At 33.4% G+C, this 20,643-nt stretch overlaps 1 pseudogene; it reads right to left on the bottom strand.

The window, feature by feature from the left end:
- Positions 1–6,608: 6,608 nt before the first annotated feature.
- Positions 6,609–16,744, bottom strand: LOC25490656 (trifunctional UDP-glucose 4,6-dehydratase/UDP-4-keto-6-deoxy-D-glucose 3,5-epimerase/UDP-4-keto-L-rhamnose-reductase RHM1-like; annotated as a pseudogene).
- Between the last annotated feature and the right edge of the window lie 3,899 nt (positions 16,745–20,643).

Raw genomic sequence — 20,643 nt, 5'->3', positions numbered from 1 at the left:
GGACTAAAGTGAAAGTAGAAAATAACCACTTTAGTCCATGAACTAAAAATCAATATCCCCAATTTGAATATCATATCCCCAAATCCTTAAATCTCAAATCCCTAATTTATTATCTTTTTTTTGGGTCAAAATATAATGTTCTTTTATTTAAAATTAAAATATAGAGATTAATAATAATATCAACATTATTTTTTTTGTTACACAATTGGTTGTTTAATATTGTGGACAAAGTTTTACCGTTAAGCATAAAAAAACTACATAAATTTTTCAATACATATAGAACATACAAATATTCAATATATCTGAAGAAAAAAAAAGTCTACAATGTTTAAAAAAAAGTCACATATTAGTGTTTATTTTTTTTTTTAGGGATTTGAGATTCAAGTTGGGATATTGATTTTTGATTCAGGGATTAAAGTGACCATTTTCTACTTTCACTTTAGTCCTTGTGACACAGTTAACAGAATTATTTAACGTAAGAGACTAAAGTGATAACGGAAGTGCAAAGTTAGTGACTTCTTTGTATTTAATCTTGAGTCAGGGACCTCTGTGACAACGAAGTGCAGAGTCAGGGACTAAAGTGATCATTTGCTCAAATATTCCACCACCAAGTATATAAGTTGTTACTCAACCGACAAAAACGTCAAAATTATTAAGTCTGACGTCATAACTCAAATTTTAATCGGTCCTTTTATTTATGTGTGTGAGTTTCAATGGTTATCTGTTATCTCGTTCAACAAAAAAAAAGATTCCACCGCCCATAGAAAATCAACATGTTATAAGTAAAAAAAATCAACGAATACAATAATAAGTTTATAAAGAAAACTATATTCAAATTGATATAAAAATATTGAAAAGTTAAAAAAATTGAATATAATCGGATGTTTTTGGATCTTCAATGTGAAAAGGATCCAATCGAAGTTCAAATTCCATTTCAAAATCGAACCAATCAAATTTATGATACCTACATAATTTGATAAGACAGATGTGCATTTTAACCAATAAAATTAAGAGTTAAATATGTTTTTGGTCCTTATAAATATATCAACTTTTCGTTTTAGTCCCTCTAAATTTTTCCTTCAACTTTTAGTCCCTATAAAGTTTTCAATCTTCACTTTTGGTCCCTCTTTTAAAGTAAACTCATATATAGAATTCATATTATTTAATAAAATTTTCCAGAAAAATTCAAAATATTATAAGAATGACTCCAAAAAAAATTAAGAATTTTTTAACAAAACATGAATTTAATATGAATTTTTATATTGCTTATGGTTAAAAATTCATATTTAATTTGTGTTTTGTTAAAAAAATCTAAATTTTTTTAGGAATTGTTTTTAGAATATTTGACACATTTCTGCACAATTTTATTAAAAAATACAAAAATTAAATTAAAAATAGGGATCAAAAGTAGTGATTGAAAATTTTATAGAGACTAAAAGTTGAAGGAAAATTTTAAAAGGACTAAAACGAAAAGTTGACATATTTATAGGGAGTAAAAACATATTTAACCCTAAAAATAATTAGAAAATACATATTAGAGTATGATGGTAACATTCATCCAATATATATGTGAGCTTGGTACTAACTCCTACATCTGAATTTTCTTTCTTCTTCGTCTATTCCTTTTCTTCATCCTTCACTATTTCAGTCTCTATTTTCGCTTTCATAGTTATAATTTGTCTTCTACTCAATAAATTTAAATTGGAAACTTGTTGCAATTTCAATTTCAATTTCTATGTTTGATTACTATGATATGTTTCAGCTTTATTCCATGATGCTTGCTGGCTTTGCTATATGGAATTTGGACATAGAAATACTATAAACCATGTTCCCATTTAGAGGTACAATCTAGGCAAAAGAGTTTCACTGAAATAGCAGGCCGACATGAAAATACTATACTTTTCCTGATTGGTTATTTTTGGAGAGTAGTGGAAAATTGGCGCTAGATTGATTTCTAATCTGTGTATTAGAATATTTTTACGGGTAAATACCTCTTTTCGTCCCTATAATATTAACGAATTCCGGTTTTAGTCCCTGTAAAAAAAAAGATTTAGATTTTATCCCTGTAATTTCAGATTCTTCTACTTTTGGTCCCTCCTTTCATCAAGTCAACAGAATCTGCATAAATTACGTCCTTGTAATTTCAGATTCCTCCCACTTTTGGTCCCTGTAATTTCAGATTTCTCCACTTTTGGTCCCTCATTTTACGTACCATGTATGCAGATTCTGCTTACGTGGTGGAATAAGGGACCAAAAGTGGAAGAATATGAAATTCCAGGGACAAAATCTAAATCTTTTTTTTTTACAGGGACTAAAACCGGAATTCGCTAATATTACATGGACGAAAAGAGGTATTTACCCTATTTTCATTTAAATTGTTTTTCTTTCATCTTTAAAGTGTTATTTCCTGTTAAATTTCTGAAAACCTTTGTTGATTATGTCGAACAAGACAATTATTTGCATCGTTTTCACTTGCAAGTTCATGAACACCATGAACATTCAAACATTTTATCGAATACATTGGCACAATATATCATAGGATTTTTAGTTTGATCCCGCAAATAATAAATTTAAAACTAGCGTTTGTTTACTTATAAACACCGTTAAACAATAAGTCAATACAATTGAAGAGAAAATAACATTGAATAAACCATCAATTTAGTCCCCTCGTTTCAATTTAATTCATAAACTTCATAAATATAATAAGTAGTTATATATTGAGACTGATACCATATATATTCTCTTGATCTTCTTGCTTGTTTTTCTTAAGGACTTTAATTTGGATTTTGTTTCTTCTACTTCGTGCTTTCATCCTCAGGTGATTCTGATTGATAGTTATTACATGCATTGCTCTATCTATTCTACGCAAGGACCATTTCTCTCCGACATAGCTTACGGAATGAAATATAAATGTTAATTGACTTGTTAAGAAGGGTGTCATGTCTTCTTCTCTCCAACTTTGGTTTGTAGTTTTCTTTCTTTCTGATGAAAAAAATTTGTTAATCAAAAGTGTGGTCACCACTAATCCAACACTATTGCGACAAACTGTAGCCGACGCTAAATAATAGAAGCTAAATCAACCTTTTCTTATAGTGTATTTTGATTTTGTTCTTTTAATTTATTTAAAAAAAGATAGAATTGACAAAAAGGAGAAGAGTGAGCTTGGTGAATCCAAAATAAATTATTGAATTAACTACGACAGTAGTTAGGAGTAGGCATGACAACAAAACTCATATCCGTGGTTACTCACCTAAACCAAATCCAATTTGACGGATTTTTCCCTTTTTGATTGGGTTTGGGTATGAGTTTGAGTTTTTCCCGATTTCAAAACACGGGTACGGGATGGATAACGGGTATATAAGTACCCACCCTAAACCCATGCCCAAACCCGTACAAAATGTAGAAAATTACTTTATGTTATATGTCATGTTATTTTGTTTGATAATTTTCGTGTTATAAAAACTACCATTGATATTTAAAGGAGTAACTAAATCAATTGGTATAACAAATGTTAAAGTGATCATATTGTTGGATAATGCATTACAACATTTCTCCAGGGGTTGCAAAAAAACTTCTATTTTTTATTAAAAAAAATATTCAATGCGGGGACGGGGATGGAGCGGGGAAACCCAAACCCGTTGGGGACGAGGATGGGGTTCAATTTCTTGTCCCTGTTAAATATGGATAAGGTAACATGTAAGTATATGAGAACCGGGTATGGGGACGAGGAATGTAAAACCCGTCCCCTCCACGCCCCATTGCCATGCGTAGCTAGGAGGCAGCTATGGCTATCCCAAAACTATTTTGTAGGGTTAATAGTGTTTTACCCCCCTGTAATATAGGTCACTTTTGGTTTTACCCCTGTAAAATATTTTTTTTGGATTTTGTCCTTGTAATTTGAAGATTTTTGGTTTTGGACCTTCATGAATTTTGACTGTATAAAATCGAAGATATGACAGGGATAAACCGAAATTTGCTCAAATTAACAGGGGGTAAACTGAAATTTTCTCAAATTACAAGGGGGGTAAACCTAAATTTGCTCAAATTACAGGGGGTGAAATTTTTCTTGAAGGTCCAAAATAAAAAAATCTTCAAATTACAAGGATGAAATTCAAAAAACATATTTTACAGGGGGAAAACCGGAAATGACTTATATTACAGGAGGGTAAAACACTATTAACCCTATTTTGTAAAAGACAATTACACAACCATGCACAAACTCCTGAAGAAAAACACACACAACTCCTCTATAAAAAAATTCCACCATCAAGTATATAAGTTGTAACTCAACCGACAAAAACATCAAAATTATTAAGTCTGATGTTATGATTCAAATTTAAACTCAGTCCAGTTTCAATGGTTATTTGAAATCTTGTTCAACTACAAAAAAAAATAAAAAAGTTCCACCGTCCATAGAAAATCAACATGTTATAAGTAAACAACTGAACAAGCTATTTAATAACACTCAAAATTCCACTTTAGGCTTGTTGGAAAAGGTCAAATTTCATTCTCTGTGGTGGCTTAAAGCTAATAACATTAATTTTGTTTTAGGCTCTCAAAGATGGTGGTCGGATCTGTTACTTTGTTTGGATATCGGCTGACATGTGTTTCTGTTTTTGCAACAATTGACAGTTTATTTGTTTGGGGCGTCCCTTTGAATACACCTTGTGCTTAAGGGGAAACACCGCCGTTGTTAATATAATCCATTTTTGTTTCTTAAAAAAAAAAAAAACATGTTATAAGTAAAAAAAAAGTAACGAATACAATAATAAGTTTAAAAAAAAACTAAAATGACAAAATCTCTCACCATAAATTATTATTTTGTTAATTGAAATGGTTTATGCTGGTCGATTAATATAAAAAATTTCACTTATAAGAGAGGGGGAGAATAATTGGAATGAGTGTTTATATTCAAATCGATATAAAAATATTGAAAATTTTAAAAAATTGAAAATAATCGGATGTTTTTGGATCTTCGATGTGAAAAGATCCAATCGAAGTTCAAATTTAATTTCAAAATCGAACCAATCAAATTTATATGATACCTACATAGTTTGATAAGACACATGTGCATTTTAACCAATAAAAATAATTAGAAAATATATATTAGAGTAGGATGGTAACATTCATCCAATATATATGTGAGCTGATCCTAACTCCTACATCTGAATTTTCTTTCTTCTTCGTCTATTCCTTTTCTATATCCTTCACTATTTCATTCTCTATTTTCGCTTTCATAGTTGTAATTTGTCTTCTACTCAATAAATTTAAATTGGAATCTTGTTGCATTTTCAATTCAACAACAAATAGCAGTGACTTCTCTATTTGATATAATTGATTACATTACATCCTGATGACTAATTTAGTGGCTCAAACATGCTTCATTTTCTTGTTTGAAACTATGATATGGTTTAGCTTTATTCAATGATGCTTGCTGGACATAGAGGTACTATAAAAAACCATGTTCTCATTTAGATGTACAATCTAGGCAAAAGAGTTTCATTGTAATAGCAGTCGACATGCAAAAACTATTGTGCAATTATACTTTTTCTGATTGGACATTTTTGGAGAGTAGTGGAAAATTGGAACTAGACTAGTGATTTCTAATCTGTGTATTAGAATATTTTTATTCTCTACCACTTTGGTAAGTGATATTGTACTTTTTTTTTGCCAATAGCGCGTAATTTTTTTTATTTCAAGAAGCATTTATGAATAAAAAGTTCAAAAATACCCCCTCCTCAAATTTTCTACTAATGTATTTCACATTTGATTTTTACCTTTTTTCTTTTAGAAGTATTATATTCGAACAACGCCTTCATATACCAATAACACTTGAATGAAATGGTAAGAACTGGTTTTCAGTTTAACCAGAGGTCCTGAGTTTGAATACAACTTTGAGATTACAGCAATGTAATATCTCTTAAAGGATTAGTCACTGTAGTTGCACGTAGAAAATACCCAAGTCACACAAAAAAACAACACCTTTCTATCTTAATTTTAGACATTTTTTCGTTTCAAGTCGATTAATCATGTTTAAAAATTACAACAATATTTGATCAAAGCCTTATTTGATCATGAGGGGTTCTACCACCGCCAACGGTAATTAGAGGAATTATAACAGATAGAAGTGATTAATCCCTAATAGTAAATACTAGTTGACTTGGATCATCGATTTTAGCTCACAACCTTGAATCTGAGTAAGTTGTCTTCGAGACAGATTCAACATGTGCTAGTATTTTTAAAAATTACTCTTCTAACTTTTGAAATAGGTCCCAAACATACTTCAGCGGAAGTTATCCGTCGTTCGGATTTTCAACGGCAGTTAAGTGTTGTTGAACACTTGTTACAATGATTCAATCATTTTTTAAATCGGTTTAATCAATTTTAAAAGTAACAACACTTAGCTAAGAAGAGTAATTTCCATAGTTTTTTTAGTCATGGTATTGTTTTTACTAGTAGTGAGTCTAATTGGGCTTCTCATGGCTTGGCCCGGTTAGCTATACTAGTAAATCCAACTATGTTTGACCTAGTAGCTTCCCTCAAACCAGAAATCTTGTAATTGCAAACAATTGGATCAAATAATATCATTTGTTTTCATTTGATTGAGTCTATGCAGCCTTTCTAGAAACTATAGCCTTTCCTTGAGTCCTACAATACCAATAAAAGGAAAAATGAAAACATAGACCATTATGTATACATTTACACAATAATAGTTAATTTTGCTACTATCAATACCAAAGCTTCTGATTTTTTGTTCAAAAACATTTAATTAATGATTCCTTAATATTTAAAAGTTCAGGAAATTCCTTTTTCAATTTTGATGCATCCATATGATTAATACTTGGAGAAAAGAATTGAGCCAGGATTTAGAATTAACCCATTTACAACTAGGGTAAATATATTTCTTACATCTCAAGAATTTCATTGCATGTCATAATACCAGGATTTGTTAAGTTCCACCCTTTGCATTTCTCTTATACATCTCAATTTAAATTCTGAAGCTGTACACATTTTCATATTCCTTCAGAAACTCTTCCACCTGACACATAAAAATTGTACAATGCAACATAAAAATGCAAAATGAAAATTTTCAATTGTGGTTGCAGTCACAATGGTTGTGTCGCAGCCCTCTGTATTGCAGAATATTGAAGTCAAGTGCAAATGATGCAGCGACAATTGTAGTTGCAATGTGGTGGTAAAAAAAATTCATATGAAAATCATGCTACATAAAATAGTAAAATGCAAAATTTTAAGAAGCTTTTAAATGGTGGTCACGGTCACATTGTGGTCGCGATGCATTTCTTGGTATTGTAGAATATTAAAGTCAAATACGGCTCCGCTACAAGTTCAGTGTGGCTGCCGAGAAATTAAAAGCATTTTTTAAAACCTCGGTTTTTGGAACGTACCTTCGCATATGTTCTAAATAAAATAATCGGCGGAAATTGGCCTGTCTTCAAAATTACCACCACCAAAGGCATAATTGATCGAAAGGAGACACGCTCTCTGCATACATCTGCCAATGTTAAAACACCTACAACAATGGGGCGAATAGTTTCCGACTTATGATCTTCAAACCATTTCACATTCAATTCACCAATAACACCAGAAGCATTGAAAACATGAGTTGATTTAATAGTCCTGATATCAACCAAAAGTTCTGATCTATCCTCGAAATATCCTATACCATACTCAAGTTCTATGCCTTGCTTCTCCCAAACATTTCCTAAAAACCCTCCAATCCACCATGTACCACCATAGATCAAGAACTTGAACAAAGCCTTCTGCGGTGATAGATAGTTGTTCCTCGTAACCGAAGTAACAACTCAGTTATCATTAGCATTGTTGAATCTGAGGCATCGTTATATTTTTCAATTCCTTGCACTGCAAGCATTCTTGGATGCGGAAGTTAAGCTCCAGAAACATCACCCCACCAATTAGAATTCTTAACATACCAATCCATTGTTTTTCTTAAATCCTCTTCCTAACTAGTCTTCTCAAACCAACCCGATTTCTTCAATTTTTCATCATCTAAAAAGTATCTCTGATCATTAAAAGGCCTGTTATCAACAAAACTTAACATGATTATCAGAATCCAATGATAAAAGCTTACATATATCCTTTGCAACATCAATCACCTTTCTCTCTTTCTTTGTACCAATGTTGTAAACATGTCCTACCTCACCTTTATGAAGAATAATCTCGAAAGCTTCAACAACATCTTCACAATAGAGATAGCTTCTAACATGATTAGAACCATCGCCATGAATCGATAGATTCTTTCCTTTCATGGCTAAAAGGATAAACTCTGTCCCCTCTAGTCGTTATAACTGGTAAGCCATATGATCTACCATAAGACATAACAAGCATTTCGGCACCGATTTTCATTGCAGAATAAGGGTTTGTTTCTAAAAGCTGAGAGGCTTCATGGTTTCCAACAACTGCATTTTCATCGGTTTCGCCATAAAATTTGTCGGTGCTAACATGAATAAACCCCTTGACTTGATTTTTTGAGACTTGCAGGCTTCTAAAGGACATGAGTTCCATAAATGATGTTTGCGTGAACTCAAAACTATTTTCGTAAGAGTTGTCAACATGAGTTTGAGCTGCAAAATGCATTATTGTATCAACATTTGCCACTAAAAAAAAACCTTCATTATATAGTCAGATCAGATGTAAATATCACAAGTTTTGTACAAAATTATCTAATTATGTCACATAAGAGCTCCTAAAACAAGGTCGTTAAAATCGTGAATCAACGCATAGTCTTACGTTTCCACTAGTCGAGGTATTAATATCAAGTTTACTCAAATGTAAACTCAAATTTTTACATACTCGGAAATGAAATTCAGTTTATTCAATTGAGTCGTACGATTCCACGAGTCTAGGTATTAATTGTGTGTTTGTACTTTTGGAGCTTTTGGTGCTATGAGGGATGAGTGTGTTTATTACAATGAAGCTTTCGGTGTTGTGAAGGTATTATTTCTTTTGATATATGTAATTGATCAAATTATACATCAAAATATCATAAATCATTGGCGTGTCCTGGAACGGCTTTTCTGATCCCACACAAGCTATGACGCCGAGGCTATATGACACTACAATAGATCAAGGTTCCTATGAAGAGATACCCACACAAGCTCCTCTATGCAAGAACTAACATAGTTGCAACATCAATTTAAGTAATCTAAAGACCTGATTTTGTGTTTTTCTTTATCAGGATTGTCACAATACACATTTTATAACAATTCGATCATTGATGAGAACTTATATAGCAAAATTTATCTGGTTGGCTTGGCTAGAAGTGAAGGTTCAATATCATAAAGCGATAGTGGCGCGAGCGTGTCACAGATTTGCTACATGCTATGAAGCCACTCTCTCATTGCAACTTATGAGTTATAGGTTTGCTATTGTACAACTAGGAAATTGATAAGATGCGTCGGCCGAAAATGCAACTAGGATATCGACAAGGGCATAAGGCTCTCTCTACTTATCTTGATACCGGTGTTCCTCTAACTCTTGTTTTTGAGGTAGGAACTTGTCTTTTACAGTACTTGGCATTCCTTAAGTCAATCTGTTCAATTAATCTTGCATGTGCTGATCTATGTCGATTATTTCCTGCATATGTTGAATAAAAATTTGGATTACCAGCTTACTGAAGATGCTGATAGGTTCATGCTCCTTATTCAACAAATCTTTATATTTGGAGTATGAACATGTGACATAAGGGGAGTGAGGGGGAAATGATTTAGTAATTATTATAAGGAATAGGTTATCAAAATTGAGATTTTGATTCAGGTCGAAAGGGAAAAGAAAAATAAAAAATCGTAAAATTGCAATTAAAATCGAAGCATTTTACTCAACTACTTTTGTAGAATCGATAAGAAATCGTAAAATCGAAATCAAAATTGATGGATGTCCAAAATAAAAATAGTGCAAAATAACTGTTATAAATTGTATATATTAATAAATGACTTGGTTTAAAGTTCACAAAACACTTATAAATAAATGACTAAAAAAAATAGACAAAATCATTAAAAACCCTTTAAAATCCTGCAATTTTGTATGGATTTCACGATTTTGATACGATTTTACCGGGAATTTGTCTATTTTAGGATTCTGCTATGAATTTAAGTTGTTGAAGGTGAATAAAGTCGAAAAATCCTAGATTTTATGATTTAATTCGAAATTTTGACAACAATGATAGGAATTTGTCTATTTTAGGATTCTGCTATGAATTTGAGTTGTTGAAGATGAATAAAGTCGTAAAATCCTAGATTTTATGATTTAAGTCGGAATTTTGACAACAATGATAAGAATTTGTCTATTTTAGGATTCTGCTATGAATTTTAGTTGTTGAAGGTGAATAAAGTCACAAAATCCTAGATTTTATGATTTAAGTTGGAATTTTGACAATAATGATAGGAAGTATTTTATATGGCGTTGGTGGAACAAACTTGGAGAGTTATGAAACAACGTGTTTCATTTAATTTTATTATGTTGTATGATGAATGTAATTGTTAAACTATTCTTCTATTCTATACATCTAATTTGTTAACTTTTATTTTTATTGTTCTAGAGTGCATTGAAGTGTATTATCTTTTTAGGTTTAATTGCAATTTTAACCCCTCAAATTTATTATTGTGCAATTTTGGACCCTTTAGTTTCTTTGGAGGTATTATGATCCCCTAAGTTTACCACTTTCTAATTTAAAATCCTCTCATATGTGGTTAGATTTATTTGAGGTTTATGATAGTAATAGAGACCAAAATCACGCAATTGATAAATTTGAGGGGTCGAAAGCCCGTACCCAATGTTTCTCCTGCCACTAACACTTTGATCCTTGTTTACCTTATCCTTCTAACTTAGTGATCTGGTGCTTGTTTAAAAATTGAATCTATAATTTCTTATTAAATTAACAAAAGACATTCATGAATGAAACTTTGAAGTACATTTGAATTTATATTATAATAGAAGTTGACTTAACGGTTAATTCCATAAAAATTGATTATGCATGCTGTTGTGAATTCGATGAAAAATCACACCAATAATAAATTTGATGTGTGGAGCAACTGATAGTCAAGCAACCAAAATAAAATGTATGGAAGTTATAATCACAAACAAAAGTAGAAAACAACGAGAGAAAAGAAAGAGAGAACACAAGAGAATTTGTTTACCTAATTCGGTTCAAATTGACCTAGTCTAGGGGAGAGAGCAGCCTTCCGTTTCATTATAATGATGAGTAACTTTACAAAAGAGATATCAATGGGTTACAAGAATAAGTCTTCCGCCTAATTCTACCCAAAGCCTCAATCTCTTTCCGTGACCAAGAGACTCAATCCTAATAGTTTTTCCCAAAGTGAATCAACCCAACCCTAGTGTTTGTTGCCAAAAGCAAACTCTATACAGACTCTAGTTTGATTTCTAAACCCTTGTTTCAACCCCATCTATCTCCAGGTTTACATCAGCTTATCAAACCCACTCTAAGGGTGTTCTTCCCTCCTTTCCCTAATGAAGATTATTTTCTAGAATATCATGGGTATAGGTAATTCGGACTCTCGAGTTTCCCTCAATGATTTATGTAATACTTGTGGTGATTGAATTCTTTGTAACCAATCTAAATTTACAGCGAAGGAAATTGTTGTGCGGATAAATTAACCACCAATGATCGTAGAATCCCTATAGTTTATTGGTTCAACACTTTGCAGCAATTTTTTTTACATGATTTATATTGGGATAGGACGAATGGTTTCCTATCTACCGTGTTCCTTAGTTTATCATTCTTTTTTCATTGTTTCTTTTGCTTTTAGAGGGTTTTGTCCTAATCCCCTCTCTTGTATACATATTTTCCTTTTATTTTTTTACTATATATTGAGTAGACGGTAAAGGATGAGTGTTTCAGTTAGGTGTCACCTTAGTTGGGATGATTCTTATATTTCTTGATGTCTAACATATCTCTTCGATTATTGAAAATAATTCTTAAATTTTTTTATAAACATATTTATTTTATTTAAATAGTTAATTTAGGCCATTATTTTTCTTCAATAATGATTCTTTTTTATTTATATTTGTATAGTGACCTCTTCCAAGCACAAACTAACTTGAAATATTTTGAGAGTGATTCTCTTTTGCACACCTTGTGCGAAATGAATCACTCTGGTGGTTATTATTATATTCTATTTTGGCTAGTAAAAAAAAACTTGTTGGGGTCGATATTATTTTTACTAATGTAATTAAAATTTAAATAAAATAAAATATAATTTTACATAGATAAATTCAACCATGTAAATAATTACATAAAAAACACATTATACATTTTTTTTTCCAAATGGATGGTAGTAAAGTGCTAACCAACCCCAATTTGCAACCAGTCTAAATTTACCGCAGAGGAAATTTTCATGGTTCAGCACTTTGCCGCAATTTTTGTTAATAGTATTTCTATCGCGATAAGACAGATGGTTTGCCAATTTATTGTTTTCCTTAGATTGTCATTTTTTTTCGCTATTTCTAGTGCTTTTAGAGGATTATTGGCCTAGATGGTAGAGGACGAGAGTTTAAGTTAGGTGGCAATCTAGTTGGGATATTTCTACTTATTGTATTGTTGATGTCTAACCAATCTCTTCGTTTATAAAAAAAATTATTCAATTTTTTGTAAACAAAATTTATTATTTAAATAGTTAATTTATGCCTTTATTTTTCTTCAATAATGGTTCTTTTTTATTTATACATGTATAGTGATCCGTATCAAGCACAGGGTAATTTTTTGGGGTCGATTTTAATCTTACTAAAGTAATTTGTGACACCCTAATTTTCTATTTTTAGTTAAATCAATGATGTCTAATAGGTGGAGTTTTGATTAATATTATTGTTGATGTCGATTGTGCTTGAGTATTATGTTATTGTTGAGAAAATAGAAATAATGACATGGAGTGGGAGGTGGTTTGGGAAAATTAAAAGGAACGAGGAGGAGTGTGATCCTAACAAAATAAATAAAGAGTTCTGGGTGTAGAAAGTAAGATTACAATAAGTGGGGAAGGGGATAAGTAAAAGAGTAGTGCATAGGAAAAGAAGACAATTATAGTGAATAGTGAGCGCAAATATAAATAGGAATATTAGGGGTTACATATAAGTTTTGCTGATAGAGAAAAGGGAGAAGAATAGCAGAGGAAGAGAAGCGGAACCGTAGTGCAGCAACATCGAGCCAAACCGAAGGTTTCTACAGATTCGAGGTAAGGGGGAGAATCTATTCATCTCTAGGGTTTATGTTTTTATTGTGGGGCTGTGAAGAGGTTAGGGTAGAAGTTTATTGATATGATACGAATTTGCGATTAGAGATTGCTAATGAATGAATTAGAAGATGAAGCTGGAAGATGAGAATTGAGGGGACACAATCTTAGGTCTTCGAATTGAATTTTCCTAATCATAAAAAGAGTGGATAATCTGGTGGGTCGAGGAAGGATTAATTTTTAATGTTAGGGTAATCATAGGATGAAGTTAAGGGCCAAGTTTGGAGAATTTAGGGTCAAAAATGAAATTGGAATCGGGTTAACATTTGAGTTTTTCGGACGAAACGGAAAAATCGGGTCTGCACAGAGCTGCAACACAGGTCACTGGCTACTGCCTGCCCATGCCTGGGCAAAGCTTGCCACCGCCTGAGCGCAGCAAGGCAGCCCCGCATGTGGGACTGCTTTGTTGTGTCTTTTTTTTCCGTGCTGTCAAAACTGCGAGTGTTGCCTTCTTGTGCCTTTTTGACCCTTTTCTATCCCGAATTGAGCTTAGGTGTCTTCATGAAAGTTTTAGGTATGGATGTTAGTTTTCCAATGGCTTTGGTATCACTTCCATAATACATATACAACGTTAGTTATAATCAAAATACTACACAGGTGTCAGCTCGGTCATGCAATCTTCCTAGGTTCATGGAAACCAATCTTTCCACCTTTCTCTGTACCGAATTGGATTTAGGTCTATTCATGAAAGATGTAGATAAAGGTTTTAGATTTCATCTGCCATTAGATGGAATCCATTAGTCTCTCTAGAACCTGAGTTATGATTTATGATTTAAACACCGCACGTGGGTCATGATGCGTTGTTAATGAAATTTCAGTACAATCCTTTAAGTGTACTCTTCAACATCTATAAAAGTAGAAGTGATTTTAAGAAATCCATTGGTGTGTAAATTAAATGTAACGACCCCTAAATTACATTTATAGATGAGGGAGTGTGTTTGAGTATAAGTAGAAGTTATTACCTCAAGATAATAACAAACTTAAATATGAACCAAAGATAATAGCCTATGAGAAATTATGAATGTCAAGATGACTTGGAAATAGGAAGTGAAAGATAGTATGGATGACCCTACGAGGAATATTAGTAGAGAGGTAAACACTTAAATCATAATGGAGAATAGGGTATACTATTAGAATGAAAGAGGTACTAACGGAGAGAACGAATGACGAAAGTAGATTCCAAAATGTAATAATGAATAACAAAGGGATGTGATGTGTGCACATGCTCGTGTAAGATATTGTTTAATGATGAGGGGTTACTGTCGCATGATGAAGATATATGTTGAGATGATAACTGTTGAATGGTGACGATGAATGATGTAATAAATGTTGTTTGTGAATGACGAGTAATACCGATGACAAATCTTGTTTAGGGTGACGAGTAAATTATGAAGTGGGTTATGTTGCAAGTAGGAGTTAAAACATTGGGTAAGGTCGGCGATGCAAATAACTGCGAGAAAAGATATCCAGTTGACTAAGGTTTATAAAATGAGACTCCAATAGAGAAAATAGTGTGGGTATGTGGTGAGTCTAAAAACACATGATTGAGTAAAAAGGGATATCACGTAGGTGCTTTTCCGAGTAACTGATGAGATCATACATAATCTCCTTAAAACAATAATGAGTGCTAAGTGAAATAGTAAAAGAGCGAAGGTAGTTAAAGAACTTAAGATGAATGTTAGATAGTAATGTATAAGGTGTAAAATTGAATAGAGAATATAAAGGTCTAATTTAGATGATTTTAAACGATGAGAGGGTCTTTAATACGAAATGTAAGGGAAGATAAGGAGTTGTATATTAAGTAATGAAAGATAATAGGAGTGATGATAACAATGAATAAAATGGGGATCGATTAGAAGAGAGCAAGATGAATAGGAGAGAGGATGAGAGATAATAGTTATAACGATTGACGATAATAATAACGACTAGTATCGAAGGAATGAACCCTTGAATTGTAATATAGTCTTAGCTAGGAAAGTTGCTGAAGTCGAAACTAATGATAAGGTGAGATAACAACTTTAAATTAGAACAAAGTTAAGATTAGGGAAATGGACGATGCATAAATGACTACGAACATGAGAACAAAGAAATAAGATATAAGACAGTTTTATTGAGGAGGATAAGTATGAAAGAGTTAATGACAATGGTGAGGAAGAACCTAGTTATGTGGGGGGGGATTATGTAATGATAATGAAGAAGAAAACATCTTGACACTAGGAATGAGGAATTGGATATGATAACAGAGGTAAATTATATAGAGGGCCTCGAATAGATGAGAGAATAGAGTATGCTTGTGAGGTGAATAATACGATAAAGTAAAGGGATGTCAGCGTAGAATGAGCCACGAGTAAAGTGTGGATTAATGAAGAGATAAGGTGATGGTATAAGCGGATGAAAGAGAGTAATGATGAGGAGTCCTATAACTTTGACAGAGAGTGATGATGATTAATATTATATATATATATATATATATATATATATATATATATATATATTACTACGATAGAAAATGATGAGGTTATATTAGAATGATGATAAGAATGACGATGTATATGTTGTTGTGATGATGAGAGAGTCGATGGTTAATTTATAAAGATGATGAGAGTGATGATATTTATCGATGATGATGATGAGAGTGGTGATCATGTTTTGTGTACTTGCATTAGTATCTGGATTATGTGATGAGTGTGTACTTGTAATACTTGTTGAGGTTAATTCTATGCGTCCATGTAGAGTCTAGAGCATGATGTCTTGCATTGTTGTGTAGTGAAAGTCCGGTAACATACCTGTCGCAAATTATGTAGTGAAAGTCCAGTAATATACCTCTGCCAAAATATACAGTGAAAGTCCAGTAACATAACTTTGGAAAAATGACGAGTAGGTGTGGTACCGCATTCATATAAGTCGATAGGAGAGTCCATATACATATATATGATGATGTTTTGTGCTTGGTGGTTGTAAGTGTGAAAATAATGTGCTGTAGTGATTTGTAAAAAGAAGAGATTATGCATAATAACTGTTGAGAGTGAAGATATGGTGGAGATTATATTATTTTGATATTTATTTAATGTGTGTTTTTCCCTTTTTTTGAAGGAAAAACATGCTTATAGCATTTCATTTATAATAAGAGTTTCAATACAATTGGGTATATTAAAATAAACGGCTAGACTAGCTAAAGACGTGGCCTCCCTTGCAAGAGCGTGAGCAACCACGTTGGCTTGTCGCCTAACAAACTCCACCCTAGAGTTAGAAAAGAAAGTACTGAACAAAGAACGACAGGAGGAAATAATGCATCCAAATTCAGATAAGTCGTTTCTAGTAGAAAGGAAGGCTTCAGCTGTCAACTTAGAGTCTGTTTCGAAATCCACATTGTCAAACTGCATATCACTCAACCATTGCAAAGCAGACTGCAGCCCTAAAGCTTCACCCACTTCCACCGGAACAGTACAAGGATATGTCATAGTCTTAGCCAGAACAAACGTACCTTCTACATCGCGAACACAAATAACAATACCTGTACGGTTGACGTGGGAAGAGAAGGCCGCATCGATGTTACATTTGTATCTTCCGGCCAAGGGAGGCTACCACGTAATTCGGTGTTGTTGAGAGGTGGAGGCCGTTGTTGGTTGATGATTCGATCTAGATACAAGAACATCCGGAGCATTAGCTAGTTGCCAGTATGCAAGCATGTTTCTAGCACGCTCGACAACCGCGGCACTTGTTTCTGTTACATCATCCCACACTCTGAGATTGCGGTGCTTCCATATACTCCATAATACAGATGACATACGTTGTGTTAATTCAACCGACAAAGTCTCTAACAGATAAAATATAGCTTCCGAAGCTGAGGCAGTGGTAGAAAGGGCGTGTTACACCGAACCTCAAAGACCTGTTCTATTCCAAACCTGTATAGCAAAATGACAAGCAAAGAAAACATGCATAAGATCTTCATGATTGGAGGCGCAGCTAGCGCAATTAGTTGGGCAAGTAACACCTTTATCCAACAAACAGACACGAGTCGGTAAACAACCCCGACACATGCGCCAAATTAAATTCTTGACTTTCGGTGGGACTTTTAGATTCCAAATACCAAACCAATACCCCGGTCGCCAGTTATAAGATGAATAAATCATTTCTGATACACATAACCTGTAAGCACTACGAACAGAGTAGCGTCCGTGCCTTTCCACTTTCCATATAATTCTATCCTCGTCAACCTGAGAAATCAGTGGCGTATGTAGTATTTTATTTGCTATATCATCACTAAAAACTTGTCTAACCACCTGTTCATTCCAGGTTTTATCATATAAATTCATCAAGCTGTTAACAGTAAAATTATGAACAAAGTGAGCACCTGGAATATCAGTACTAATAAACTCCCCATTTGGCAGCCATGGTTCATTAAGAATAGGAATAGTCGCGCCTGAGCCTACACTCCATCTAGCGCCCCCACACATAATAAATCTAGCACGCATGATGCTGCGCCAAACATAGCTGGGGTTGTGCCCAACAGTGGCCGTGAGATAGGAGCCAGAGGGGAAGTAACGAGCTTTAAAAATTCGAGACACCAGAGAATCTGGTTCTGTAATAAATTTCCATCCCTGTTTACCTAACATAGCCAAATTAAAAGCAGATAGGTCCTTGAAACCCATACCTCCGTGAATCTTTGGTGCTGAAAGCTTCTCCCAATTCATCCAATGAATTCCTCTTTGTGTTGTTTTACCGTTGCCCCATCAGAAGGAATTCATCATCTTTTCAATGGAGTCTAGTAAGGTAGTGGGAAGCTGAAAGATACTCATCACATAAGAAGGAATAGCCTGCAAAGCAGATTTTATCATGACCTCTCGACCTGCTTTAGAGAGACACTTACCACTCCAGGAATTGATTTTCTGCCAAACACGATCCTTGATGTAAGCTGTTATCACGATTTTGGGGTATCAAGTCATTAATTAGGCTTGAACCTTTCAATCTTTAATATCTCTATTTTTTCTTGGGAAGGGTAAAATTGAGAAAAAAAACCCTTAGAAATTCTAAGTTCGGGGGTGGTTTTCGTTACGGGAAGGTGTTAGGCACCCGTAACGACTATAGTATTCTATAGGAACCGCTTTCCTAGCTTTATGTCTACGCTTTATTTTTATGCTTATTTATTGAAAAGAAAGTTTATTTAGTTTAAGAATGGAGGGAGGAAATGTTTGAGATTTTATTTTATTGGACTTGGAGAGGTTTTGACCTCTTGCCTACATACCCTTTTAAGGGATCAAAATTCCATGTAGTTCTCTTTCAAAAAAATGTTTTTGTGTGTATCGATTGATTTTAAGTTTTTTGGAAATGGGTTTTTGAAGAAAGGAATGAAGCCGTAAAGGCATGAGAAAAAATGGTGAGTGGTTGGTTCAATTATTAAAGAAAAGAGTCTAAGTTGGAATTAAGATTCATTGAAGTTTTGATTAAGAAAATAAAGGAAAATACAATGGAGTTTTGACTCCAAGGTTTATTAGGAAAAGATTTTCAAGTGATGGAATTTGCTTATTAAAAGAATATTTTCCTAAGTATCGCGTTCCCTAAGCATACATCTAAAGCAGTAAATCATCATACAACGTGTGTGCGTTTCGGTGCTTGTGTCGGTGTACATCATTAGAGTCCATTGTCCGTTACATTGGCCCTGGTTTACATTCTATGGTCTTGCAAGAAATTAAAAGAGAAATAAAAGCTACCTAAACTTTACATGCCATCTTTAACATAGAAATGAATAGTAAGAGACCTAAACTATAAGAAATGGAGATGAAATGATAGAATGCTTATGAGGTGAATGGAACATGAAATAGAACGTTTAGTAGAATAAGGCATAAAATGATAGGAAACAAGTAAGGAAATATTGAATGGAATGGCAAAAAAGAGAGTAATAAAGTGGTAAAATATGCCCAAAACTTGTCATAATACCTAAACATGTACATGACCTATAATTCCCTCATCATAGCAATTTTAAAGGGTTTTATTTTAAACCATAATGTAAGAATAACAAGGACACATTCAAGCCAAGAATTATGACATATTTGTAGAGATATTTTGCACTTTATTTCTTGACAAAAACACACATTACTTGCAAAACAAAAAAAATGAAAATTCACATCCACAAACAGTAAAACACACATATGATCAGAGATATATTCATCATGAAATTGCATATCAATCATTCATATCATATGTCAAAATTTTATAAAGAAAACATAGCAAGAAATTCACAAGTTTAGACAAAAAAAGAACAAATCAACAAGAAAACAACATATATTTTTTTATCATTTTTTTAACATGTAAAAATATCACAAAAAATATTAAAAATGCATCAAGAAGCACATGGAAATTTTTAGGAATTTTTTACAAGAAAATTTGGACAAGCAGGAGGCTCACATAGCAAGAACAGTGGTGCACCTAGCAAGGAAATAAGAAAAAACGCAGAAACAAACAAACTGGAAGCCCAAGCCCAAAACAAACAGATCCGGATCACACAGGAAAGCTCAGGGATCGTTGGATTGATCCAGGAGATGGAAACCTAAATCTAACGGTCTAGATTAAGGGGAAACGAACCAGAATTGGACCGGTCCGGTTCAGTTGTTTATAAAAGGCTTAGGGACCGGTTCAATTCATTCTTCTTTCTCCTCTCTCTCTCTAACCTAAACCTAGTGAGAGAAGCTCTCACTTCTCACTTCAAAGTTCTGGAATACAGAAGATGATCTTCATCTTCTCCGGCGAGCTTCGCCGCTCTGGCGTGGTGGTTTGCCGGCCCAACAGGGCGGCGGCGCCGCACCGGAGATGCGAAACCTCTCTGTTTTCAATTTTTTTTTACATATTTAGATATCCTTTTTTGTTTTAAATACGAATCTGAACTTATTTTTTCCAAAATCAAAGTGAAACCTCCTAGATCTACACATTGAGATTCGGATTCAAACTTTTTCAAACATTTTCGAAAATCATATCAAATCATCACATGCAACTGGTAAATGCGAGAAACGTAGAAAGAGTCACGAAATCGTTACCCCTGGCTTTAATCGGAGATTTCGAGCAAGATTCTTTGGAAACACTTGATTCTCGTTCTGTTTGATGATTTGATGCTTGGAACCGAAAATAAATCGGTGATACTTTTGCTGGTTTGATTTCTGCTTCTTTACCGGTTCGGTTTCTCCATTTCTTTCCTTCTTCTTCTCTTTCCTCTTCTTTGTGATCGGTGCTGGAGTTCCTCGCCTCCGGTGAGGAATTCGTACCTTGAATTGCAGAGGAATCAATTCAATGATGAAGATTCATCAAGGAATCTCTGAGAATTGATGAATTGGTTGATGAATCTGGTTCTGGAAAAGTTAGGGTTCTT

The sequence above is a fragment of the Medicago truncatula genome, chromosome 3 (assembly GCF_003473485.1).
Source record: "Medicago truncatula cultivar Jemalong A17 chromosome 3, MtrunA17r5.0-ANR, whole genome shotgun sequence".
Taxonomy (NCBI): domain Eukaryota; kingdom Viridiplantae; phylum Streptophyta; class Magnoliopsida; order Fabales; family Fabaceae; genus Medicago; species Medicago truncatula.
This window is presented reverse-complemented; position numbering and strand designations above follow the sequence as displayed.